The following is an 8,698-nucleotide window of genomic DNA, read 5'->3' on the forward strand; positions in this document are numbered from 1 at the left end:
ACCTTCACGGAGTAGGCGAAGGCTATGAAGCCCAGGCAGCAGGGGTTCATGAAGAGGGTGTTGAACAGGGACCAGACGACATGGTCGGGCACAGAGGTCTCGCTGCGGATGGGGGTCACGGCTGACTTCACACCGTGCTCCTCCTTGATCACGTCTCAGGTTTCCGGGAAGCTGATGTTTTTGGCGGTGAAGAAGGCTTGGAAAGTGTGGTTCCTGCTCTCTTACATCACCATTTGTGGAGTGACGTCTGGATGCTGGGGTGCTGTCTCGGACAGGTCTTCGCTGTCTTCTCAGGCTCCTTGACCCTCTGGACTCAGGGGTTCTGCTTTCTTAGAAGTTTGTTTCCTGCTTGGAAATTTGTGAATTGTGTGAGGTCTGAGGAGAGGGGTAACAAATTTCTGAACGTGAAGTTATACATTCAGGGCGGGCGGACGCACTGTGGGATAAGGAGCCTTCTCTCCAGGACCCCAGCAGGACAGTGTCATGTGACTCCAGCTTCCTCTTGTAGGGGTGTCAGAGGCCCCTGTGAACTTGACTAGACCTGGGAGTCTCCTCACCTTACGCCAGCAGTTGCAGGGCCTCACTGTATTGGTTCAGGGTCCCTGCCAGGCCCCCGATGGGCCTCCACACTCCAGGCCCCACAGGGGGCCCCTCAAGCCCTCACCTCTCGTCACAGGCCTCCTCTGCTGAAATCTTCCCTTTCTTGGGGCTACAGTTCTGCTCCATGTGGGTTCAGAGGCCCAAGCCTCCCTGTGTCTCCTGCTGCAGGTCAGAGACCCAGTGGCCATTGCTGCCTGCCCCAAGCAGCCCTCCAGGCCTAGGACCGGGGACTGCGGGGAGCACTGACTGAAGAGGAGGCTGTCTTGGGATACAGGGAGGATTCCAGGACCTGTGGGGGCAGCTTCAGCGCTCAGGGCTGACACACGTGACCCCCTCCTTCCTCCTTCCGGGGCCCCTTTGTTTTATAAAACACCACAGAGGTTGAGGGGACATGAGGGGCGGGGGGTTCCTGGACTCAGGGCCACACCCCGTGGGGCCTGGGCAGGGCTCTAGGGCCCCATTGGCCAAGAGCTTACTGAGATTACAGCACTTTCCTCCTCCTGCCTCAGCGCCCCGTGCACAGGAGTGCAGTCTGAGCAGAGCAAGGTGAGGTCACTGGGTCAGTGGCTCCTGTGGCATCTGGCCAAGGACAACGTGCTGAAAAGTTTCCTTTGAAAAAATCATAATCCAAACTCACCTCAGAAGAGGCCCCCGCGCCCTCCAGGAGGAAGTGGGAGTCACGTGAGGCCTGTCTTGATTGGGGTTCCTGGAGCGGAGCCCCCCACTCCAGCTCTCCCTGGGTGGGGGCTCCTGTTTCCCCTGCTCTGCTCTCTGAAGTGCCCAGGGTCCGTCCCCTCCCCACCCTATCCTGGATCCTGTCGTCTTGTCAAGGCCACCAGAGACCTGCTCCCTGTGCCATCTCAGACCGGACTCTGGGGTTGCCTGCGCCTCCTCCGCTCCTGCACCTCTGTGCAGCCTCCGGCCTGGCTGCTGCACTCTGCGGAGCTCCCTGTGGCCACCCTTGGAAAGTGGCCAGTTCCATTCTCAAACTGCTGCGAGTACAAAGCTCATGCTGGATTTTGAAGATTTGGTGAGAAAAAAATTTCTTTGTAAAATGTCACTATTTCATCAGTAGTATATTTTGTTGACGATATGGTGAGGTAGTATTTTGGATATATTTGTTTAAGTAGATTGCTGGCCAGGCATGGTGGCTCACTCCTGTAATCCCAGCACTGAGAGGCCAAGGCAGGAGGATTGCTTGAGGCCAGTGGTTGAGGCTGCCATGAGCTGTGATGGTGCCACTGCACTCCAGCGTGGATGACAGAGATCCTGCCTCTAAAAACAAGTAATTAAAATTAAATCAGTAAAACTTTTTTTTTTTTTTTTTGAGATGGAGTCTCGCTCTGTCACCCGGGCTGGAGTGCAGTGGCGCAATCTCGGCTCACTGCAACCTCTGCCTTCTGGGTTCACGCCATTCTCCTGCCTCAGCCTCCTAAGTAACTGGGACTACAGGCGCCCACCACCACGCCTGGCTAATTTTTTGTATTTTTAGTAGAGATGAGGTTTTACTGTGTTAGCCAGGATGGTCTCGATCTCCTCACCTCATGATCCACCCACCTCAGCCTCCCAAAGTGCTGGGATTACAGGCGTGAGCCAGCACGCCTGGCCTATCTTCTTCCTTTCTAAGTAAGTGAAGGAAATAATGTATACAGAGGTCCATTTCCAAGACAAAGTGCCTTAAATCAGCTTATGTCAGCAAACTACAGAAGAAACAGGATATACTAGGCCCCTGCTTGGATAGCTGATGCCTTCTTGTCAGTCTCCCTGTCCCTCCCCTTCTCCCTCCACTTAGTTGCCCTCACGCAAATCAAGGAAGTTTAGTCTAAGATGAAAGTTTACTAGCTTGCAAAATAGCTCGGTTTGTGTGTCCGTATCCACCTGCCCGGCTGCTTAGGTTATAAGTCAATTACACAAGGAGCCCCTGAGCTGACTGGGATTGCAATGCGTTGTGGGCTGCAACAAAATGCAGCAGGACGACCCTAAAGGAAACACCTAAAGCTCCTGCCCAACAACCAATAGGAAGACAGTGACCCCACAGTACTCAGCCTATGAGGAACCGGGGGAGGGGCCTGCGCACTGGGGGGATAAATGGCTTGTTCTGTACTGCGTGGGCCTGCCCATCCGATGCCTGATCTCGCAAGACCATCATTAAAAGTCTCACTTTTGCTGTTTTCTGGGTTTCTAAATCCATTCTTTGGGTTTGGACAAGTGAGTTTGTTTCTCACAGTCAGGCTCTAGAATTTTGTGACTTCGCATTTTAAGGAAAAAGCAAGTCTCCATGGAGTCTCTTCACGGCCAAAAAATGGAGTAAGGAATAGAGGGGTTTTTTGTTTTGTTTTGTGGGTTTTGTTTCTTTGTTTGAAACAGGGTCTCACTCTGTCACCCAGGCTGAAGTGCAGTGGCACCATCACAGATCACTGCAGCCTCCACCTCCTGGGCTCAAGCCATCCTCCTGCCTCAGCCTCCCAAGTAGCTAGAACTCCCAAGTAACACACCAGCATGCCCAGCTAATGCTTAAATTAGAGTTTTAATTCACAGAGAAATAAAGATTATTTGTATCAGGAGAACCCACTCCCGATGGTTACGTGGGTTCTTTTCTATTTCCTAGGTGTCTCGGCTGGTTTGAGAAATAAAGGGAAAGAGCACAAGAGAGAGAAATTTAAAGCTGACTGTCCAGGGCAGACATCACATGTGGGCAGGATCCGTGACATAAAACCAGCAAGTTTTTATTAGCGATTTTCAAAAGGGGAGGCAGTGCACGAATAGGGTGTGGGTCACAGAGATCACATACTTCACAAGGTAATAAAATATCACAAAGCCAGTGGAGGCAGGGCAAGATCACAGGACCACAGGATGGGGCGAAATTAAAATTGCTAATGAAGTTTCGGGCAGCATTGTCATTGATAACATCTTATCAGGAGACAGGGTTTGAGAGCAGACAACCTGTCTGGCCACAATTTATTAGGCAGAAATTTCCTCGTCCTAATAAGCCTGGGAGCACTACAGGAGACCGGGGCTTATTTCATCCCTTCGGCTTCAACCATAAAAGACCGCAGGGCACGCTTCCAAGGGGGCAGTTTATAGGCCTGCCCTCAGGGGCGCACTCTCTTTCTCATGGATGTTACCTTGCTGAGAAAAAGAATCAGCGATATTTCTCCTATTTGCTTTTGAAAGAGGAGAAATATGACTCTGCTCCATCCGGCTCACCAGCGGCCAGAAGTCTTTATCTCTGGTGTTCCCTGAAGATTGCTGTTATCCTGTTCTTTTTTCAAGATGCCCATATTTCAAATTGTTCAAACACACATGCTCTACAAACAATTTGTGCAGTTAACACAATCATCACAGGGTCCTGAGGCGACATGCATCCTCCTCAGTTTACAAAGAAGATGACGGGATTAAGAGATTAAAGACAGGCATAGGAAATCACAAGGCTATTGGCTGGGGAAGTGATAAGTGTCCATGAAATCTTCACAATTTATGTTCAGAGACTGCAGTAAAGACAGGCGTAAGAAATTATAAAAGTATTAATTTGGGGAACTAATAAATGTCCATGAAATCTTCACAATTTACGTTCTTCAGCCGCGGCTTCAGCCAGTCCCTCCGTTTGGGGTCCCTGACTTCCCGCAACATATTTGAGCATTTATCTGCCACAAAAGCAATCTGAAGTCGTCTCAGTTAAGTGGACGCCCTGTCTTTCTGGAGGCTCAGTGTGGAGAATGAGGTTGCATCTCAGGATGGCCACAGTTCCTTCCTTCCCAAGCTCTTTCTTCAGCAGCCGAGGTGGGAGCTGCAGCAGAAAAACCCCTTTGGAGCTGCAGTTAGAGGATGCCTTCCAGGAGCTGCTGGGCCAGCTTCCCCAATGCCTGCCGACGGTCAGGACGGATTCAGAGAAGCCCTGGGTCAGAACGAGGGTGAAAAGCCCCTTCCTCGAGCCTCCATTCGAACAGCCCCATGAGGGGTGCCCTGAGCTTCTTGGTCTAATGCATCTGCTGCTCCCCAGGGCAGCGACTCCCCTGCCTTGGCTCCCAAGTGCAGCCCCGCCCTCTTCACAGGCACACTCCCCACAGCAGTGCCTCGAGGTGCACTGGGAGGCCCATCAGTGCTGTTCCCCAAGCCTCGGCTTTCTTCCTGGAATTTTTCTTCCTGGAATCTTTCTTCCCCACCCCCTTGCAGCTTGGCATGAACTTGTCACTTGAGGTGGCCAGTGCGATGTTGTGGGCATGAGAGGTGGCACCAAAAGATCAGGCGTGACTCCACCTCCCATTCCCACCTCAGAGGCCTGGCAGCACATGCTGGGGGCTCCCCAACCTGGGTGGCTGGGCAAGGACGATGCACAGACCACAGACCCCACACCTGCCACCGGCCCACACTGGAGGGAGTCAGCGGCTGAGGGTGGGGCTGTTCGTTACCACTGCACAGCCTGGCTCATCCTGGCTGACTCGGGGCAGTGCTGCCCGGGCCAGGCAGAGCAGGGAAGACATGGTGGGGGCAGTGACCCCTGAGGTATTTGGAAGGAGAGCAAGAACCTAATCAATGTGAGTCCTGGACTTTGAGGCTGGGCAGCGAATGTTCCGTGGGTGCTGCCTGAGGCCGGATGCGGGTTTTGACATCGTGAGTTCAGGAGAGAACTGGTTGGTGGGTGAGCAGGAGTGAAAGGAAACCAAGAAAACCCAGGGGGGACTTTGTGGGTTAAAAGAGGCAACTGCCTTTCCATCCTGACCATAGAAGGGAAGATTGCAGAGACCCTTGAGTGAAAATGTCAGCGTTTGCGGCCAGGATGGAATCAAAAGCACGCCACAGTTCCCGCTGCTGAAAACTCCGAGGAGCTCGCAACGTCTCCAGGTAGGGTCCGGCCAAGGGAATGGCCCAGGAAAGCCCTTTTGTTGCACCAAATGCTCCAAGAAAAAGAGACTAAGGGTGTGACTCACGCTCTTCAGCCTGATCTGATGCCGCATTTTGTGCGGAGAGATTTTAGAGGGAGGGGGCAGTGGGGGCTGAGGACGACCAAGGAAAGAAATGCAGTCCAGCCAAGAGCAGGTAGGAGGAGCGGGTGTGACACGGCACAGGGACCTGACCAAATCAGACGGAAGTTTAAAGAGCTGATTTACGCCGGGTGCCATGGCTCACGCCTGTAATCCCAGCACTTTGGGAAGCTGAGGCGGGCGGATCACTTGAGCCCAGGAGTTCATGACCAGCCTGGGCAACATGGTGAGACCCGGTCTCTACAAAAAGTATGAAAACATAGCCAGTGGCGGTGATGCATGCCTGTGGTCCCACCCACTCGGGAGACTGAGGTGGGAGGATCGCTTGAGCCCAGGAGGTTGAGGCTGCACTGAGTGGCGATCAGTCACGTCCAGCCTGGGCAGGCCCCTGTGGTCAGGCCTCTGAGCCCAAGCCTGGACTATACATCCAGATGGCCTGACGCAACTGAAGAACCACAGAAGAAGTGAAAATGGTCGGTTCCTGCCTTAACTGATGACACTACCTTATGACATTCCTTCTCCTGGACAGTGAGTCTCAGAAGCTCCCCACCGAGCACCTTGTGGCCCCCGCCCCTGCCCGCCGGAGAACAACGAACGCCCTTTGACTGTACTCTTCCACGACCCACCCAAATCTTATAAAAGTGCCCCACCCCATCTCCCTTTGCTGACTCATTTTTTGAACTCAGCCCGCCTGCACCCAGGTGATTAAAAAGCTTTATTGATCACACAAAGCCCGGTTGGTGGTCTCTTCACAAGGACGCGTGCGACACCTGCCTCAAAAAAAAGAAAAAGAAAAAGAAAAAAATAGTTGATCAAAGATTTGAAAGAGTTGCACTGTCCTAAAAACACAGGCTGGATCCAAAGGCTGTGACAGCCTGAGACTCAAAGTAGCCCTTGGGCCCCCCACGTCGCTACAGGCAAGAAGGGAGCTGAGGACGCCACTCAGCTCTCCAGCACCCACCCTGGTGTGGCCACGGAGGACTGTGGGGATGGGAGGTGTCCCCTCCACGGACCACAGCCCACATCTCTTCCAGGAAGTTGCTCCCCGGGATTGGGGTCCTCCCCCAGCCACCCGCTGGGACTTTGGAGCCGCTGCAGAGCCTGACTGCTGGGGTCTGCCTTCTCCCCCTTCCAAACCAGACCCTGGAAGCCCCTGTCCCTGCTCCTTGGTTGAATACAGGGGGCGTGGGCAGCAAATGCTTCATCTTTTTAACTCAGAGCCCTCCAGCTTGGGAGGAGACACAGCTAGGCTGGATGTGGCAACTTGTATACTTTGACCTTCATGTAGCTGGAGGACACCGGGAAGGTTGCCTTGGAGGACGCGGGTGCGTTTAGCTGCAGGAAGGGCAGTCTTCCAAGTACCTCGCAGGTGTCTGGATGTGGTGTGCATCAGTGCTGTTCACCACATACCTTCGGCTCTCCTCTGGGCAGACGGCAGGGCTGCGTCTTCCCGTGGAGCTCCTTCTTTCGCCTCAGTGGCCATGGAGACACGTGTCAAGGTGCGACTTCACCTGGGCCTCTGCATGGGGGTGGGGAGCAGAGTCCTCCTTGGTGGGGTGGAGCGTGCACAGGATGTCATTATGTGGGGCCATTTGTTATGTGGCCTAACGCAGCCTGTCCTGGCAGATGCAGACGGCCATCGCAGCGGTCATCTGCAGGCCCTCAGCTTAGTCTCACCCTCACTGGAGATCTTGGCCTTGGCCTCACAGGCTCTCCAGATCTCTTCCTGGCAGAATTGTGGTGATTTCAGAAATATGATTACTGCTGACCCCACGTGTCCCAGCATTTCTATTTGTGGTTGCCTGGTGTGTATAAAATCCGTGTTGCTGGGTGCATATACTTTTAACATTTCCCTATTGTGAAATTTAATAGATTTACAGCAAAATGTATAAAACATAAAAGTAAAAAACTACCACCCTAGTCAAAATGGTGCATTGCCCATTCCCCAGAAGGTGCCTGCCTGTCCCTGCCCAGTCATGACCCCTCCCTTCCCAAGAAGACCACCACTCCGGACTTCTACGGTGAACACATTCTTGCTTTTTGTCAGGATTTTAACACCCACGTGGGGGTTAAACCAAACCAAATCGAGTGTCGGCTACACCCAAACACGATGAGTTAGAGCTTCCAACATCTAAGTTCTTGGAACTCTGCTGATTAGGGTTTTCTACGGAGGCCTCATTATGTAGGGACGACTGCTTAACTCATTCCCCTAGGGACTAACTCAGTCCACAGGCTGAGGGTGGGGCTGAAAGTTCCAGCCCCCGAATCACCTGGCAACCAGAGCCCCTTCCCAAACGCCTCTTCTTCAGTGAAAACCCAGGTGTGGTTGAGAGAGGCTCTGCCTTTACTCCCCATCGCCTCGGAGTCACAAGAGTGTTAGGGGCTCTGCAGAACCAGGACTGAAGACCAAACCGGTTCTTCTTATTGCATCACCGTATCCATTTCTCATTCCTTGGAAAAAATCCTCATGTTTACCTTTCGTTTCCAAAAACATAGCGAGCACAGCTGGTTTATCGTCTGGGAATTCCAGCACCCGGAGTTTCTGCTGCCTGTGGCTCCTGCTGACCCTCACCCTCGCTGTCTTCTCCCTCCATGTTGCCTGTTTATGTTTCATGGCTGGACACGGAGCTGCTTTCAGGCCTGGGGTGTAATCTCCGTCGGGGGAGGATTGCGTGTCGATTCCGTCAGGAATCGCCTAGAATCACCCAAATTCAGTTTCAAAGAACTTTTCCATATTTCTGGGTCTTTTCTTAAAATGTATCTCTAATTAACTCTCTGTCTTTTAATTCATATTTATTATAATAATTCTTCGACAAGGACATATTTCGGTCATAGTTTTTATATTTTCTATTTGCCCTACTTCTGGGGGTTTTTTCTTTTGGTGATTTTCATGAGAGATTTTTTCTTTTATAACTTTTCTAAAAATTTATATTGATTCATTCAACAAATACATACATACACACACGTATATATACACACACACACACACACACTTTTTTTAAGATGGAGTTTTGCTGTTGCCGAGGCTGGTCTCAAACTCCTGGCCTCAGGCTCTCCTCCCACCACGCCTGGCACAACAAAACTTACTGAGTGCCTCCTTCTTGTTGCTGGGGCTC

Source organism: Colobus angolensis, unplaced genomic scaffold (genome assembly GCF_000951035.1).
Source record: "Colobus angolensis palliatus isolate OR3802 unplaced genomic scaffold, Cang.pa_1.0 Scaffold84, whole genome shotgun sequence".
Lineage (NCBI taxonomy): Eukaryota > Metazoa > Chordata > Mammalia > Primates > Cercopithecidae > Colobus > Colobus angolensis.